Here is a 19,257-nt window from a genome sequence, read left to right as displayed (position 1 = left end):
CCACCCACACGCCTTCAGTTCAAAGTAGAACGTTCAGTTTTGGATGCTCTCTTTATTATTTTATTTGATTTATTCACCTCAATTTCAATTAGATTGTATTATATATTGTGTTATCTTGCTTCCCGATTTCATGTTTAGTAAAATTACGTTTTCCTCCTTAGATTGTTACAGCTGTTCTGTTTTTGGGCCCAGCTCCCATATCCCTACCCTTCCCCTTTTCCCTTCCCATTTTGGGTCCAGAGGCCTACCGACCTGCTGCCCCCTGTCATGGGCACAGATTGATCTAACTAGCCCTTTGACAACCATAGAGACCCAAAAGACCCATAGGGACCCATAGGAACCCATAGAGACTCATAGGGACCTATAGAGATTCATAGAGACCCATCAAAATCCATAGAGACCCATAAAGAGTCCTAGGCACCCACTGAGATCTGTCAAGACCCATAGAGACACATAGAGACCTTTGAGACCCATACAAATCCCATAGAGACCTACTAGGACTAAGATAGAGAGCTATAGGGACTCATAGGGAATCATAGAGACCCACACAGACCCATAGAGACTCGTACTGACCCATAGAGACCCATAGAGACCCATAAGGCCCCTGCTTTGAGGACTGTCAGCAGGAAACACATCATGCTCAACACACACAGGGAGGGAAGGGTGCCCAGATTTGCAGCTCCTGGTTAGATAACAGTGAAACTGACACTCAGTGTCCAGACACAGTCACCAGTTTTAAGGCTAATCTGAGCACTATGGTTATCTGTAAGGTACTGGCACTTCTACAAGTATTTCCATGTGCAGCAACACTTTGTGATGTTCTAAAAAACCCAAGTAAGTCTTGTGTTACTCAACATCTTTATGAGAGGAACAGAAAGAAAAGAGAGAGACAGAGTTGGGGGGGTGGGGTGAAAGAGACAGAGGGACAGAGAAAGAGATCACAGGTCTGGGTTCCAGCTTTGATCCAGCCAATGGAGGTGGGGGGGCTTGGCTTGTGAGCATGCTTGACCCATAACTTTGTAGCATGGAAGTCTCAAAACAGAACCTCAAGGATCTCTCTGGCATCCTTCTTTGGCTCCTCAGTTTACAGGTGGGCCACCCAGGGCTGTGAGTGAGTTGGCAATAAACAAGTCCATCAAAAACAAGTTTGCAGTCAGAAATTCCTATAGCACAGTGAAAACATTTTGGACAGAGCAAGGCTGTGTCATTTTTCATAGCATTCCCTCCTCCCCCAAGTCTCCAGCCTGCATCCTGTTGACATGGCAATGCTCTGCCAAGCCTTTGAGACAACTCCAGGCACACCACAGGCAAAGTGTTTTTTGTTGGCCTGCTGCGTAATGCAGGACCTGAGGGCTGACACAAATGCAAGGCGAATGGAGAACAGCGTGGTGGTGCAAAGAGAGCAGCACTGAAAAGACCACGTCCTGCTGCTGCCCGTGGCTGTGGCTGCAGGGAAGCAGCAGCACAACTCAAAGGCAGCAGAGAGGGAGCGCCCAGCGGGCGGTGAGGGGCAGCCCCACAGACACCAGGGCTGCTGCTCCGTGTGGCACTGGGCTCTTGGTTCCTGCAGGCTCCCCTGAGATGCAGATGATAGTCTAATTTTTTTCTTATTGTTTTTATTTTTTTAATCTTCTCAAACAGTCTACGGCTTGAAGAACAATAAAGCTTTCAGAAGTAAGAAAAACAATGTAGATGGAAAATACCAATCAATAATATTGTTTAAGTGGAGTAAAAACTATTGTAAGTATTAAAAACAAATAAAAATATATGAAATATTACATGATGCCATTCCTAGCTTTTCTTGTGTTTGTGGTACTCATGTGAAGATAATGAAGATAAAATTAATGCTGAAGAAAAAAATATATAAAGAGTTTCCTGAGGGCATCTTTGATCTCCCGATTCCTCATGCTGTAGATGAGGGGGTTCAGTGCTGGAGGCACCACTGAGTACAGAAATGACACCACCAGGTCCAGGGATGGGGAGGAGAAGGAGGGTGGCTTCAAATAGGCAACCATGGCAGTGCTGAGAAACAGGGAGAGCACAGCCAGGTGAGGGAGGCACGTGGAGAAGGCTTTGTGCCGTCCCTGCTCAGAGGGCATCCTCAGCACGGCCCTGAAGATCTGCACATAGGACAGCACAATGAAAACGAGACAAGCCAAAAAAGACAAGGATACTAAACACAATAAGCCCAACTTCTCTGAGGTAAGAAGTAGAGCAGGAGAGCTTGAGGATGTGGGGGATTTCACAGAAGAACTGATCCACAGCATTGCCATGACAAAAAGGCAGTGAAAATGTACTGGCAGTGTGTAGTACAGCATTCAGAACTCCACTGTCCCAGGCAGCTGCTGCCATGGTGGCACAAGCTCTGCTGTCCATCAAGGTCCCGTAGTGCAGGGGCTTGCAGATGGCAACATAGCGGTCATAGGACATGATGGTGAGAATGCAATACTCTGCTGACATCAGAAAGAGAAACAGAAAGGTCTGTGCAGCACATCCAGCATAGGAGATGTGCCTGGTGTCCCAGAGGGCATTGGCCATGGCTTTGGGGAGAGTGGTGGAGATGCAGCCCAGGTCGAGGAGGGCGAGGTTGAGCAGGAAGAAGTACATGGGGGTGTGCAGGCGGTGGTGGCAGGCTACGGCTGTGCTGATGAGGCCGTTGCCCAGGAGGGCAGCCAGGTAGATGCCCAGCAAGAGCCAGAAGTGCAGGAGCTGCAGCTGCCGCGTGTCTGCCAACGCCAGGAGGAGGAACTGGCTGATGGAGCTACTGTTGGGCATCTGCAGTTCCTGCTGGGCCTGGAGTCCTGTGCAGAGTGCAGAAGATAATGACGAGTCAAGAGCTTTTTCAGAGACACTCCACCCCTATACTATAACAGTTTTTCTTTCTCTTAGGACAGGGTTCATTTAACTCCATAACTTGAATTTACATGAGCTTCACCATCCCTTGAGAAGTGGAAGATGAAGGAGCTCTTGCTTTCCTCTCATTGCCTAATCATATCCCAGCCTCCTGGATACTTTCTTCCTGTGACATATTTCCATTCCTCGTATCTTTCGTCTGTCTGCACTCAGAGTGCCCATTCCTACCTCTGTGCACTTGAATTTCTACTAGAGAAAGCTGCCTGTTTGCTGGACAAGTGCATTATTCATGTCTGCAGAGAAGCATGGAAATCTCAGCTGGTGCAATCCTTTGGGAGAAGAGGGGCTGAAAGCACATGAGGAGTTTGTGCATGTAACTGCAGACTGAGAAACGTACAGTTCAGGACTCTTATAGCTGTGTTCATATTTCACATCTCCTTTCAGATCTCTGCCTCCAACTCATTCTCCTTCCCTAAGGACAGGTATGGGAAAATCCCTGCCTTGTCTCTCCTCTTGCAAAGTGCCCTTGGAGACACTCTGGCAGCGCTGAAGCTGTGATCCCCATGCCCCCAGCAGCAGAAGGCTCCTGCCCTGCCCTGCCCTGCCCTGCCCTGCCCTGCCCTGCCGAGGGGCTCCTTCCCCCCACACATCTCCCCGCAGCGCCCTGGGCAGCTCCCCAGGCAGGCTGAGCACCGAGCCTGGCAGGCGGCAGAGTCACAGCCTGCAGTGAGACTGACCTTGTCAGAGGCTGCCAGCGATGCTCCTCCAGTGAGCTCACAGCCTGCTCACACCATACACATCCTACAAGCTCTCTCTCCTTTCTCTGCTCTCCTCCTGTCACCTGCAGGCTGTGCTGTGTAGAAGAGCTGCTCCTGGGCACAGCTGTCTCTCTGCAGCACTGCCCACTTTTATGAGCTCCCTGTGTCCCAGCAGCCCGGCCCAGCTCTCCAGCAGAAGATGTCATTTTCTCTTCCTCACTGCTCTCCCTGGGGATGTCCTTAGGTCTCTGCATTGGCAGCTCCTGATAGACAACAGGGTCATCTCTGCACAACGTACTTTGAAGTCAGATGAATTAATCACCAGTACACAGACTGATTCCTGCAGCATTTTTTGTCCTAGCAGACTGTGTGTGCCTAGCAAAGCTGCAAATGCCCCATCTGGTGTCATGGTTTTACGATCCTTGTTATTGGTACTCCACATCATAACATCATGTAAAGCACAGGGAATTAAGGAGTAAATACTCCAGGTCTGTGGACGGACAACTTTCTGGATCCCTGGCTCTCAGGAGAGAAGAACTGCATACCCAGAGGACTCTGAGTTCAGAGGGGAAGATCAGTCATGGCAGTAAGTCCCAGGATCTCTCCCTTGCTCGCTGCCCTGCAGTGCGTGGCTTCGCTCCCCAGCCGTGCGCCTGCAGTTCAAAGCAAGGCTTTTGGTTTCAGACGCTCACTCTCTCATTTTATATGATTTATTACCCTAAATTTCAATTTTAGTTTATAATATTGTGTTATCTTTTATCTTGCATTCCCATATCATATTTAGTAAAATTACATTTCCTCCTAAGATCCTTGCTGCTGATTTATTATTGTTGTTGTTATTATTATCATTCATATTATCATTCATATTTTTATTTTTGGCCAGAAGGACTGCAGGCCTGCTGTCCTCTGTCACGGGCACAGATAGTTCTAGATAGCTCCGAGACAAGGTAGCACACTCAGTAATAGAAAACAAGCGATGTTTAAGATTAAAAACAGGGATTTCTAGGAAAATAAGTGATATTTAAGAGGAAAAACAGGGATTTCTGGCAGAAAGAGCCATATTGAAAGGGAAAGACCACAGATTTAATGGGAAAAATCGATTTTTAGCAGAAAAAGCCAGATTTAAGGGGAAATGCCCCGTATTTAAAGGGTAAAAGAAGGATTTCTAGCAGAAAAAGCCATATTTAAGGGGAAAAACAGGGATTTCTATGAAAAAAAAAACCCAATTTCAGGTGAAAAACCCCATATTTAAGGGAAAAACAGGGATTTCTGGCAGAAAAAAGCCAGATTTAAGGGGAAAAACAGGGATTTCTGTGAGAAAACCCCAGGTTGAAGGGGAGAAATAAGGATTTCTAGCAGAAAAAGGCATATTTCTGGGAAAAAAACCCAGATTTAAGGGGAAAACCAGGGATTTCTAGCACAAAAAGCCATTTTAAGGGGAGAAACAGGGATTACTGGCAGAAAAAGCCATATTTAAGGGGAAAGGCCACAGATTTAATGGGAAAAATCCATTCTTAGCAGAAAAAGACATCTTTAAGGGGAAAAATCCCAGATTTAGTGGGAAAAAACGGGGATTTCTGCCAGAAAACCAAAGATTGAAGGGGAAAAACAGGAATTTTGAGCAGCAGAAGCTCATATTTAAGGGGAAAAATCCCAGATGTAATGGGAAAAACTGGGCTTTCTGGGAGAAAAAGCCAGATTGAAGGGGAAAAAACCCAGATTTAAGGATCAAAACAGGGATTTCTGGGAGAAAAAGCCATATTTCATGGAAAAACCCCAGATTAAATGTAAAAACAGGAATTTCTAGTAGAAAAAGCCATATTTAAGGGGAAAACCCCAATATTAAACAGGAAAAAAAGGGATTTCTAGCAGAAAAAGCAATATATAAGAGGAAAACCATCATATTTTAGGGGAAAAACAGGGATTTCAAACAGAAAAAGCATATTTAAAGGACATGACCGCAGATTTAATGGGAAAAATTCATTTTTAACAGAAATCGCCATTATTATAGGGAAATGCCCTACATTAATATTTTCATAGAAATCCCTGTTTTCACCGTTAAATATCGCATGTTTCCATAGAAATCCCTGTTTTTAACCTAAAATATTGCATATTTTCATAGAAATCCCTTTTATTCTCCCCATAAATATTGCTTATTTTCATAGAAATCCCAGTTTTTCCCATTAAATATCGCTTATGTACCCGAACTCTAACCCTAACCCTAACCCTAACCATAACCCTAACCCTAACCATAACCCTACCCTAAACCTAACCCTACCCTAACCATAATCCTGACCCTAACCCTAACCCTAACTCTAACCCTAACGCTAACCCTAACCATAACCCTAATCCTAACGCTAACCCTACCCTAAACCTAACCCTACCCTAACCCTAATCCTTACCCTAACCTTAACCCTAACCCTAACCCTAAACCTAACTAAAACCCTAACACTAATCCTAACCCTAACCCTTACCCTACCCTAACCCTAACCCTAACCCTAACCCTAACCCTACCCTAACCCTAACCCTAACCCTAACCCTAACCCTAACCCTAAACGTAACCCTAACCCTAACCCTACCCTAACCCTAACCCTAACCCTAACCCTAAACCTAAACCTAAACCTAAACCTAAACCTAAACCCTAACCCTAACCCTAAAACTAACCCTAACCCAAACCCTAACCCTAACCTTAACCCTAACCCTAACCAAAACCCTAAACCAAACCCTAACCCTAACCCTAACCCTAACCCTTACCCTACCCTAACCCTAACCCTAACCTTCACCCTAACCCTAACCAAAAACCTAACCCTTACCCTACACTAACACTACCCCTAACCCTTACCCTAACAAAACCCTAACCCTAACCCTAACCCTAACATAACCCTAACCCTAACCCTAACCCTAACCCTACCCTACCCTAACCCTAACCCTAACCCTAAACCTAAACCTAACTCTAACCTAACCCTAACCCTAACCCTAACCCTAACCCTAACCCTAAACTTAACCCTAACCCTTACCCTACTCTAACCCTAAACCTAACCCTATCCTACCCGTAACCGTTACCCTACTCTAACCCCAAACCTGATCCTAACCCTAACCCTAACCCTACCCTAACCCTAACCCTTACCCTAACCCTAACCCTAACCCTACCCTAACCCTAACCCTTACCCTAACCCTAACCCTAACCCTAACCTTAACGCTAACCTAACCCTAACCCTAACCTTAACCTTAACCCTACCCTAACCCTAACCCAAATCCTAACCCTAAACCAACCCTAACCCTAACCCTAACCCTAACCCTAACCCTAACTCTAAACCTAACCCTAACCCTAACCCTAACCTTAACCCTACCCTAACCCTAACCCTAACCCTAACCCTTACCCTACCCTAACCCTAACCCTAACCCTAACCTTAACCCTAACCCTAACGAAAAACCTAACCCTAACCCTACCCTAACCCTTACCCTAACCCTAACCCTAACCCTAACCCTAACCCTAACCCTAACCCTAACCCTAACCCTAACCCTAACCCTAACCCTAACCCTAACCCTAACATAACCCTAACCCTAACCCTAACCCTAACCTTACCCTACCCTAACCCTAACCCTAACCCTAAACCAACCCTAACCATAACCCTAACCCTAACCCTAACCCTAACCCTAACCCTAACCCTAACCCTAACCCTAACCCTTACCCTAACCCTAACCCTAACCCTACCCTAACCCTAACCCTAACCCTAACCTTAACCTTAAACCTACCCTAACCCTTACCCTAACCGTAACCCTAACCCTAACCCTAACCTGAACCCTAACCCTAACCCTAACCTTAACCTTAACCCTACCCTAACCCTAACCCAAATCCTAACCCTAACCCTAACCCTAACCCTAACCCTAACCCTAACCCTAAACCTAACCCTAACCCTAACCCTAACCTTAACCCTACCCTAACCCTAACCCTAACCCTAACCCTTACCCTACCCTAACCCTAACCCTAACCTTAACCTTAACCCTAACCCTAACGAAAAACCTAACCCTAACCCTACCCTAACCCTTACCCTAACCCTAACCCTAACCCTAACCCTAACCCTAACCCTAACCTTAACGCTAACCTAACCCTAACCCTAACCTTAACCTTTACCCTACCCTAACCTAACCCTAACCCTAACCCTAAACCAACCCTAACCATAACCCTAACCCTAACCCTAACCCTAACCCTAATCCTAACCCTAACCCTAACCCTAACCCTAAACCTAACCCTAAACCTAACCCTAACCCTAACCCTAACCTTAACCTTAAACCTACCCTACCCTAACCCTAACCGTAACCCTAACCCTAACCCTAACCTGAACCCTAACCCTAAACCTAAACTTAACCTTAACCCTAACCCTAACCCTAGCCTTAACCCTAACCCTAACCCTAACCCTAACCCTAACCCAAACCCTATCCCTAACCCTAAACCTAACCCTAATCCTAACCCTAACCTAACCCTAACCCTAAGCCTAACCCCAACCCTAACCCTAACCCTTACCCCACCCTAACCCTAACCCTAATGTGGAGGAATGGCTACGTGACAAAAGGCACATAAGCAGGGTACCGCTCACTGATCACGAGCTGGAGGGTTACAGAACCTAGCTTGTCTAAATTGTTAACACAGCAGGGACACAGGACATGGTGGATACAAAGAAACAGAAGCAATATCTAAGGAATGAAGAACAGGCATAAGATGGGAGGGATTGGCATTCAGCTTTAAGCACCAATGATGAGCTCGCTTTTGCACTATGTATGAGGATCATTAAGACCTGTATAAAAGAGAATCTTTGGTAATCAATAAACGTGACTTGCTGACCATGATAGCATGAGGCTTGTCTCCCGCGGCTCCTTTCAACAAATGGTGACTCCGACGTGATACAAGGGCGGCCAAGGATAAAGGAGCCCCGTTGGGTTCGGGTCCTGCGGCAACCCAGGACGATGATAAAAGCAAGGTGCTTCGCGTCCTGAGTGACCACATCGGTGGGCTCAGCCGATACGTGCTGCCGAAGCCTGGAGGGTTGCAACAGCACGCGCTGAAAAACAGAGGTAATGGGATAGGCAAGCAGCATATGATTTATTTTCCCATTTCCTGCGTCGCAGACAGGTCAAGGGTATAGATTTAGATAAGGAACTCCCTCAACTGTTACAACATGCCGTGTCTTGCGGGTTTTTTACTAATCCACATACTGTGCATGAGTTAGGAGAATGGAGGAGGTACGGGGATAAGTTATGGGAGTTGGTTTTGAATGACGATAAATCAGCTAAACGGATGAGTAAGTTGTGGAAAGTGGTGCAGGATGAGATACTAAAGAGTCAGGCGGAGAAACGGGTGGCTCAGGGAGCACAGGCAGCGCAACAGAAAAATCAGGATTATGGGGCAGAGGCTGGCGCCCCAAATCCGCCGGCGTTTGCCACAGTGCATGTCCCCACGCCTGTTGCGCCCTCAGCCCCCCCAGTGAGTCAGGGGGGCGATCCCCCGCAGAGCGCCGTTTCAGTTCCTGAACTGCCGTCAGAAAGGGCAAGTGTGGATCCTGTTTTAGGGGCAGAATCGGACTTGTTTGAGGCAATGGCCAGAGAACGGCGAGAGTTATGGGCTTGCTTGGCCAGGGAGGGACTTGCGACTGGCGATGCTGATCTGGTAGAGGCGGCTGGTGAGAATTTAGCTTTTCCAGTTCTGTTCACCCAGAACCCTCAAGGCGGTTTGAACGCTGAGATTCGGACTCTGGACTGGAAATTGCTATCTCAACTACGCGCCACCGTAGGGAGTTATGGGGTTGCAAGTGAACCAGTAAATCAAATGCTTGAATTTCTTTTTAATGCGCATATTTTACTCCCGACGGATATCAGGAGTATTGCCCGTTTGATATACTCCCCACATCAATTGCTCCTTTTTAATGCACATTGGCAGCATGAGGCTACTGCATCGGCATCGGTTCAAAGGGGGCCCGGGGACCCCCTCCAGGGCATCACTGCAGAACAGTTAATGGGCTTAGGACCGTGGGTTCGGATAGAGGCTCAGGCTACCGCGGGTCCTGATGTGCTGCGAGAGGCGATGACCGTGGCAATGCGTGCTATGAAACGAATTAAGTCTCCAGGTGGGACGCCCATATACATGGGAATTAAACAGAATAGGGATGAACCCTTAGGCGCGTTCGTGGACAGGCTAATGGATGCCATTACAAAGGCAGGCGTCCCAGATTACATGCAAGGGCCTTTACTTAAGCAGTGTATCCTACAAAATGGTGGTCCGACTACTCGTACATTATTGAATTCCATGCCGGGTGACTGGTCCTTGCCCGATTTGTTAGAGAAAGCAGCAAACACACCCACCGGCACGCAGGCATTACTGGTTAGTGCTATAGAGAGGCTAGGGGAGAGGATAAAGGAGCAGGCTCGACTCTTGCGGAAACATTCTGAAAGCTCCCAAGCGCAAGTGTTGGCGGCTCTTGCGCCCCTCCAGGCGGCAGCTCTCAGCCCCCGGTCAACTAACAATTCCTGCATACGCTGCTACCGCTGTGGCAACCAAGGACATGTTCGCAAAGAATGTCAAGCTTCTGGAGTCTGGTGCAATAAGTGCCACTCGACTACGCACAATACCAGCATGTGTAAGCGGCGGTCGGGAAACTTCAAGCACAGCGCGAACAGCAGCCGCGCCCAGACACAAATAGCCGCTGCCATGGCACCGAGCAACAACAATCAACGCTCCAACCCCAACCCGCCACTAGGGGAAGCCTCGGCCTGGACCTGGCAGCCTCAGTAGACGTGGTCGTATTGACGTCACAGCCTCACAAGGTTCCCACAGGCATCTTTGGCCCTGTTAACATAAATGGACAAATTATGGGAGGACTCTTAATAGGCCGCTCATCTGCAAGCATGATTGGAGTATTTGTTATACCCGGAATAATTGACGCAGACTATCAAGGCGAAATTATGATAATGATCCACACACCATCTCCTACAATAAAAATTCTAAAAGGTCAGCGAATTGCCCAGTTGGTACCCTTACCCCAATTTACAGCGAATCTGAATCCTCTTAAGTCACAACCTCGCCTTGACAAGGGGTTTGGATCTACTGGAGGACTTACCCTTTTAACCCTGGATCTGTCAACCCGCCCAAGGAAGGAGTGTACGCTGATATTCCAGTCCTGCAAAGTGGTTTTGTTAGGATTACTAGATACTGGCGCGGACACCTCTATAATAGCTCCAGAGAGTTGGCCAACTGAGTGGCCACTACAGCCTGCCACTACAACAGTTTCAGGTTCAGAGTGGATCCCTGCTCGCTGGACAAGACCCGCAGAGTCACCTCACCCTGGAGAGGACGACGATCGCGTACGTTGAAAGCTGTTTGCAGCTACTGGAAGACCCCCACCTTTCGCTCGTACTTTCGATCTGGCTGTCCATCAAAGAACATCTGCGTGAACCGTTTTCTGAACTCTACTACCCATACCGCGAGTTGGCGTGGGCAGTAGGTCAACTGCGGGGTCCTATTCCAACCAAGTCGGGGTGCTGGGGCTGTAATAGCCTGCTTCATAGCTCTCAGATTCAATTAATCTGTGGCGGCTGCGGTGCCTTGGCCTGGCTCCCTCAAGCTCACTTCTGGCACCCCCACCACGCATTGTGGTGTCGTCATTGTTCGTGGACGTGGTGGTCTATTAACGCGGAAGACAAGGGCCTGGACCCGGGAACTCCAGGCCATTCTGCCTGGCACCTGACCCATCTTGCCAGTCGAGCTTTGGCTGTTAGAAGGTCCCGAATTATCAATTATCAATGTCCCCAGGGCCGATGGGCCCCAGCTGCCTAGCCCTATTGGTATGGCCATTATTAAACTATGCCATGTGGGCTCCAGTCCAGCCCAAGGAGAATATTTGGGTTACCCTGGCTAATAAGACTGGCCAGGACGCCATTTGTCTAGCCTTAACAACCCCCGGGAATCCCTTTTCTACCTGCCTGGTGGGTATCCCGTTAGACGAGCCCCCTTGCCCACACAAGGCTACGTCCTGTCAGCCAAACAACACCCAGCATTATGCAGATAATTGGGATTCCCAGGTACCATACTTCCCGTCATCTCCCCTAGAACCCCAAGAATTGGAAATTTTGGGTTCGATTCGGGCTGACTGGTGCGTTTTCTTTAACTGGACCAGTGTGTATCGGGCCGGTCCTACAGGTAGACAGGCAAACCAGTCATACCCTATAAGCGTCAACTCTAGCATTCCGGTGTACAGAAATACATCGGCATGGTGCAACTACAGAAGTAATAATGTCTCCCGATCATCCAATAGCCCTATAGCATTACTCTACGGAATATTCCTGATCTGTGGTGATCGGGCTTGGCCGGGTATACCCTCCAAGATCGAAGGGGGTCCATGCACCCTAGGTCGCCTCACATTGTTAACACCCAATACATCTATGATTCTGCAAGCCTATAGAAATTACTCAAAGGGCTTCTCTAGGGTAAAGCGGGTTGCTCATGCGTTTGCAAAGGATTGCGATGACAACCTTAATTTGTGGAATTTTGAAGAAAGGTTTTTCTACTCCCTACATCCCCTAGGGGTGGCTAGTGCTAAAGCTCTATCCAGCCTTAATAAGCTAGGTTGCTGGCTCGCTAAGCAAACAAATGCCACCTCAGAAGCACTATCTCAGTTGTTAATGGATGTGGATTCAGTACGGCATGCCACGCTTCAAAATAGAGCAGCAATAGATTTTCTGCTTCTAGCACAAGGGCACGGGTGTGAGGACTTTGAGGGTATGTGTTGTATGAACCTATCTGATCATTCGACATCCATACATCAGCAAATACAACAGCTACATGAGCTAACAAGCCATCTGCAGGTTAATTCTGGCTTTGGCCTTGACGATTGGCTGAAAGGCCTGGGCTTGGGGCCCTGGCTAACCTCCCTCTTACAACACCTGATTGTATTTGGTCTCGCGGTATTGGCCATGGTATTGTTACTCCCTTGTATTTTCAAATGCTTGCAAAATGCCCTCATGCGTATAGTTGATTCTAGGACCAGTGTTTCATTGATCGCTTCTAAAGAAAACGGGGGAATTGTGGAGGAATGGCTACGTGACAAAGGGCACATAAGCAGGGTACCGCTCACTGATCACGAGCTGGAGGGTTACAGAACCTAGCTTGTCTAAATTGTTAACGCAGCAAGGACACAGGACATGGTGGATACAAAGAAACAGAAGCAATATCTAAGGAATGAAGAACAGGCATAAGATGGGAGGGATTGGCATTCAGCTTTAAGCACCAATGTTGAGCTCGCTTTTGCACTATGTATGAGGATCATTAAGACCTGTATAAAAGAGAATCTTTGGTAATCAATAAACGCGACTTGCTGACCATGATAGCATGAGGCTTGTCTCCCGCGGCTCCTTTCAACATGGGCCAAGCATAGAATGGGGCAGGAACTTGGTGAGACAGGACATGGAAAAGTCTCTGATACTCATTTCCTTCCTCACGGTTTATTAGTTGGTCTGGGCTTCTTGGAATCCTGGGTGCCAGAGACAGGTGGGAAATGTTGGTGCAAGGCAGATGTACTGTTGGTGGAAGAAGAGGTGATCAGGGAATAGCTGAGCAAACAGGATCCCTTGTTGGAAGAGGCTGACAAGTATTGTAGGATTTTTGAACGGTTTGGGTTGGAAGGACCTTAAAGCCCATCTAGTTCCATCTCCCTTGCTGTGTGCAGGGTTGTCACACAGTAGATGAGGATGCCTGGAGCCTTTGACATCTTCAATATCTCCAGGGATGAGGCAACCCCATCTTCTCTGGGCTGCCTGTTCCATACCAGCTCCATGCCTCACATCATGATCTGTGGAATGCAACGAGGAAGGCTAAAGCCTGCCTGGAATTAAATCTGGTGAAGGGGATAAAGGATAATAAAAAAGGCTTTTTTAAGTATGTTAACAGTAAAAGGGAGACTAGGGAGAATGTGGCTCCCCTGCTAAGTGACGGGGGTGTTCTGATAACAGGGGATGCTGAGAATGCAGAGATACTGAACGCCTTCTTTGCTTCTGTCTTCAGTGAAAAAGCTCCCCGTCAGGAATCCGAAACCCTGGAGGTGAGTGAGAGGGTCTGGGGAATGGAAGACCTCCCTTCAATCAGGTAAGAGGCGATCCGAGAGTGCCTAGGCAACACCAGTGTTCATAAATGCAAGGGAGCCGATGGGATGCATCCACGGGTGCTGAAGGAGCTGGCAGATGTGATTGCTGAACTGCTTTCTGTCATCTTTGAGAGGTCTCCAAGATGGGGGAGGTGCCTGAAGACTGGAGGAGAGCCAATGTCACTCCGGTCTTCAAAAAGGGCAAGAAGGGAGACCCAGGCAACTATAGGCCAGTCAGCCTCACCTCTGTAGCTGGAAAGGTGATGGAACAGCTTGTGCTGGATGTCATCTCCTGACAATGGAAGAAAAGGAGGTTATCAGGAGCAGTCAGCATGGATTCACCAGGGGGAGGTCGTGTTTGACCAATCTGGTAGCCTTCTATGATGTTGTCTCTGGCTGGGTGGATGGAGGGAGAGCAGTGGATGTAGCCTACCTTGATTCCAGCAAGGCTTTTGATACTGTCCCCCACAACATGCTTACAACAAAGCTGAGGAAGTGTGGATGGATGAGTGGACAGTGAGGTGGGTTGAGAACTGGCTGACTGGCAGAGTGCAGAGAGTCGTTGTTGGTGGTGCAGAGTCTGGTTGGAGGTCTGCAACCAGCGGTGTTCCTCAGGGGTCTGTGCTGGGTAAGGTCTTGTTCAACATCTTCATCAATGACCTTGATGAGGGGATGGTGGCCACCCTCAGCAAGTTTGCTGATGAGACGAAGTTGGGAGGATTGGCTGAAGGCCGTGCTGCCATTCAGCGAGAGCTGGACAGGCTGGAGAGCTGGGCAGAAAAAAACGGATGAGGTTTAACAAAAGCAAGTGTAGAGTCTTGCATCTGGGGAGGAATAATTGCATGCACCGGTACAGGTTGGGGGATGAGCTGCTGGAGGGGAGCTCTGCGGAGAGGGACCTGGGTGTCCTGGTGGCCATGACAGGTTGGCCATGAGCCAGCAGTGTGCCCTTGTGGCCAAGAGGGCCAGTGGCATCCTGGGGTGCATTAAAAAGAGCATGGCCAGCAGGTGGAGGGAGGTGATCCTCCCCCTCTGCTCTGCCCTGGTAAGGCCTCATCCAGAGTACTGTGTCCAGTTCTGGGCTCCCCAGAACAAAAAAGACAGGGATCTCTTGGAAAGAGTCCAGCGGAGGGCCACAAAGATGGTGAAGGGCCTGGAGCATCTCTGCTATGAGGAAAGACTGAGTGAACTGGGTCTGTTCAGCCTTGAGAAAAGGAGACTGAGAGGGGACCTGATCCAGGTCTATAAATATCTAAGGTGTGGGGGGCAGAATGGCGAGGCCGGACTCTTTTCAGTGTTGAGTGGAGACAGGACAAGGGGAAACGGCTGGAAACTGCAGCATAGGAAGTTGTGCAGCAATGTGCGAAGGAACTTCTGTACAGTGAGGTGATGCAGCACTGGAACAGGCTGCCAGGGAGGTGGGGGAGTCTCCTTCTCTGGAGATGTTCAAGACCTGCCTGGATGCTGACCTGTGTGACCAGGTGTAGGGAACCTGCTTTGGCAGGGGGTTGGACTCGATGAGATATGGAGGTCCCTTCCAACCCCTACAATTCTGTGATTCTGTGAATGTTAGAAATTCCTTCCAAACGTCTAATGTAAATCTCTCTTTTGGTTTGTTGTGTTTCATCCTTGTCCTATTATTCAGAAATGCTTTAGAAGTCGCCCTCCACCTTTTTTTATTTGAACAAGAAAATGGCTCGAAGATGCAGGAAAGCATTAAGCAGAGTAGTGCCTCCATATTTCAGATCTCCAACACAAGAAAGACGTCTGCAAGTGGGAGCTGATATGTATTACCACTTCTCAACTTCATATAGTCTCACGTGTCATCCCCCTTTTTAAGCTGAAAATGCTCACTTTTGAGGGGATATTGTGTCTTTTATTTTATTTATTTATTTATTTATTTTTCCAAAAAGCACAGTGTTTTCCAGAATTGTGTTTGCAGGACACAGATGCCTTCAGGTACAGGGACACAGACAGTGGTGCCAGTGCCAATGCCCTGTGACCTATGCCCTCCGTCCACCGCTGCTCTACCCTGCTGTGTATTTGATGTCCCTCATCCTCCAGGTGTCTCCAGCTCTCCTAAATCTGTGACCACGGTTCAGGGCATGTTTTCAGCAGGCCATCTGGACACATGCTCTTCCCACTGCTCTCCAGATGTCCCCATCCCTTGCTCGTTCTTCACTCAGATTCTTCCCAAACATATGGCTGATCCATCACCTTCAGGGAGATTACTGGAATTTGCTCCATCTCTCCAAAGTCTGATGAACTCTTTTCTCAACTCTTTAACTGTGATTCTATCTATCCTTACTTATCCCTGTCCAACATATCTCTTGTACAAATATTCCCTGTGAAAGACAAACCTCGTTAGATGCAGCTTGGACAAGGCATGCAGCTGACCACTGTGTTTTACTGTTCACTCAATTGCATCATGTTTCCTTCTGTTTGTTGGCAGAAAGAAAAAGAAAAAAAAAAAAAAAAAAAAGAGAGAGAGAGAGAAATCTTTCCTTGCCCATGTGCAGCTATGTGCACCTCGTTCTATGAGGAAAGCCGGGGGGAGTTGGTACGAAGGAGGTTTAACACTGAGCAAGCGACTCCAGAGGAGAACAGTGTTGTGAGGAAAAGAGATGCAAGTCCTGTGGGGCCAATGTGAGTAGAAATGGGGTGGGGATGTTGAGGTGGATGTTGGTCCACAAAGTGACAAGAGCAAAGCTCATTAGGGGACATCCTGGATCAATACCAGTCGCAAAGTCCTGCTTTAAGTTCATGTTTAAATCTAACAGTATGAAAATTAACAAGTGGACTTCGTATTGCCTGTTCTTCTCTTCCCCTTTTAGCTCTCTCCAGATTCCTCACCAGTTTGCTGTACAAGTTCTGAACACCTGAAAAAAGATGACAGGAAGGCACACGGCACAGCACGGCTCTTCAGGTTGTAATGAGCCCCTAAGGGGCATTTGCTGCTGAGTCCATCAACCTCTGGTGCAGAGAGAAGATTGCACAAAGTGCTCAAGAAGACAAAGTCAGAAGGAACAGTGAAGTTTCTTGGAGTATTAATGGGTCCCACTGAGGGCCATTCACAAACAAGCTTCCCCAGGGACTTGTTAGAGCAGAGAACTGTGATTCCATCTATCCCTTCCTATCTCTGACTAACATATTTCTTGTACAAATATTACCTGTGAAAGGCAAACCTCACTAGAGGCATCTTGGACAAGGCATGCAGCTGACCACTGTGTTTTACTGTTCATTCAATTGTATCATGTTTACAACTGCTGTTGGAAAAAAATGAGAAATCTTTTATTTTCCATGTGCACCTTGTTCTCTGAGGAAAGCCGGGGAGGGCCGGTGCAAAGCGTGTGTAACACTGAGCGGGTGACTCCAGAGGAGAAGGGCAAAGTGAGGGAAAGTGATGCAAGTCCCATGGGGCCAATGTAAGTAGAAATGGGGAAGGGTAGCTGAGGCAGACATTTGTCCACACGGTGACAGAGCAAAGCTCATTAGGGGACATCCTGGATCAATATCAATTGCCAAGTGCTGCTTTAGCTTCCTGTTCATACCCAACTTTAAATAAATAAATAAATAAACAGTCTTCATAAATGCCCGTCATTCTCTTCCCCTTTTAGCTCTCTCCAGATTCCTCTCCAGTTTGCTGTACAAGTTCTGAACACCTGAAGATGACAGGAAGGCACAAGGCACAGGAGGGCTCTTCAGGTTGTAATGGGCCCCAGGAGGCATTTGCTGCTGAGTCCGTCAACGTCCAGTGCACAGAGAAGATTTCATGAAGTGCTCAAGAACACCAAGTCAGAAGGAACAGTGAAGTTTCTTGGAGTATTAATGGGCCCCACTGAGGGCCGTTATCAAGCAAGCTTCCCCTGGGACTTGTTAGAGCAGAGAATGCTCTCTTTGGAAGCCATGATTACAGGCAGACGAAGGCAGTGGGATGGTGGCTGTGATGCTGAGAAAAGCCTCCTTTGTCTTATGGAGCAGAAAGACCAAGCCCTGATCCCCAGAGCCTTGGCAGGGAGATCTTGTCTCTTCTGCTGGCTCAGGGCCCTTTCTGGGGCAGTGGGGTGGAGGTTTGTCTGATGTCAAATGAAAAAGCAGGGGACAGCAGCTGCCAGACTCTGCATGGGGTGCAAGGATGCCGTGAGGCCCAAGTCCCATGTGGGCAGTGTGTCTCATCCCAGGATGTGGGATGTGAGAAGGGACCACTCTGAACAAGCAGTCAATCCAGATGAAACATTGAACTTCAGATTCTCAGTTCTGGTGCTCTCCTTTGGACAGCGTCCCGTAGTTTTATGTCCTTTATGTTCTGCAGTGCCCAGAAGTGCACCCAGTGCTCCAGGTGAGGCTGCAGCAGTGCAGAGCAGATCAGGACAATCCCTTCCCTCACCCACATGGCAATGCCATGCTCAGTGCATCCCAGGGGACAGTTGGCCTTCCTGGCTGCCTGGGCACACTGCTGACTCACATTCAATTTCATGCTGACCATGACCCTGAATCCCTTTCAGTGGGACTGCTCTCCATAGTCCCATATCCAGTCAGTGTGTATGTCCAGGGCTGCCCCTACCCGGGTTCAGAATCACACACTTGTTCTCATTATACTTCATCTGCATTTTGTGCTTACCCAGTTCTCTAACTGGAGCACATCTCTCTGTAAGTCCTCTCCACCCTCAATGGAGGCAAGGAGCTCCACCCTATTTGGTACCAGCCGCAATCTTACTCAAAACATTTTCTGGCCATACATGCACTCAATCACAAATGCATTAAAAAGAAGTGGTCTTCAAACGGAGCCCTGGGGAACCCTGCCAGTGGCCATCTGCAAGCCTGATGGAACCCCATTTGCCACCCTCTGAGTCGGACCCACTGGCCAACTGCTCACCCACCACATTCTATTTCTGTCTAGCAATATGCAGGACATTTTGCCCAGACGAATTCTGTGAGATACAATATCAAAAGCTCTCCTGAAATCCTCAAGGATAACATCAGATGGCTTCCCTAGTTCATCTAAATTTGACCTTGTCATAAAAGGATATGAAGTTAAACAGGACCTTCCCTTCATGAACTTGTGTTCTCTCTGCCATTGACAGAATTGTTCTTCAGGTGCTTTTTAATAACTCTCAGTATCATTTTTTTCCATAATTTTACCAGGCACTGACTTGAGACTGACAGGTCCAGAATTGCCTGGATAATCTTGCTTGTTCTTATTGAAAACTGGAGCAGTGATTGCCATTTCCCTGTGAACTGGGAACTTGCATGACCTGAGACGACTTCTGATGCCATTTACATGACAGCCCAGAGCAAACTACAGTGTCATCAGTGAAAGAATGTAAATGTGTCCTAGCTTTGTAATGCCTTGAACTCCAGAGTATGCCACAGGTGGAGCACAGAGGAAGATCTGCCTCTTCTGTTGTGAGTTCATCCATTTGGTCAGCAGAATAACACCACATGCTCCTTGGGGCAGGTGCAAAAGGCACACTGGGTGCCCTAAGCACAGGGCTGTGGTGGCATTTAGGATGGCC

The 19,257-nt window shown here is 48.0% G+C and overlaps 1 protein-coding gene and 1 pseudogene across 1 annotated transcript in view; both read right to left on the bottom strand.

The window, feature by feature from the left end:
* Nucleotides 1–3,128, bottom strand: part of LOC128091866 (olfactory receptor 14J1-like) — a 39,603-nt gene extending 36,475 nt beyond the window's left edge. Inside the window, exon 1 of the mRNA XM_052705270.1 lies at nucleotides 2,858–3,128. The gene's annotated coding sequence lies outside the window, so the exon portion shown is untranslated. The remainder of the gene's footprint in view (nucleotides 1–2,857) is intronic.
* Nucleotides 1,775–2,775, bottom strand: LOC128091893 (olfactory receptor 14J1-like; annotated as a pseudogene).
* Nucleotides 3,129–19,257: the final 16,129 nt, after the last annotated feature.

This window comes from Tympanuchus pallidicinctus, unplaced genomic scaffold (genome assembly GCF_026119805.1).
Source record: "Tympanuchus pallidicinctus isolate F22 unplaced genomic scaffold, pur_lepc_1.0 scaffold54, whole genome shotgun sequence".
Lineage (NCBI taxonomy): Eukaryota > Metazoa > Chordata > Aves > Galliformes > Phasianidae > Tympanuchus > Tympanuchus pallidicinctus.
The sequence above is the reverse complement of the archived record's forward strand: the minus strand, read 5'-3'. Positions and strand labels throughout refer to the sequence as shown.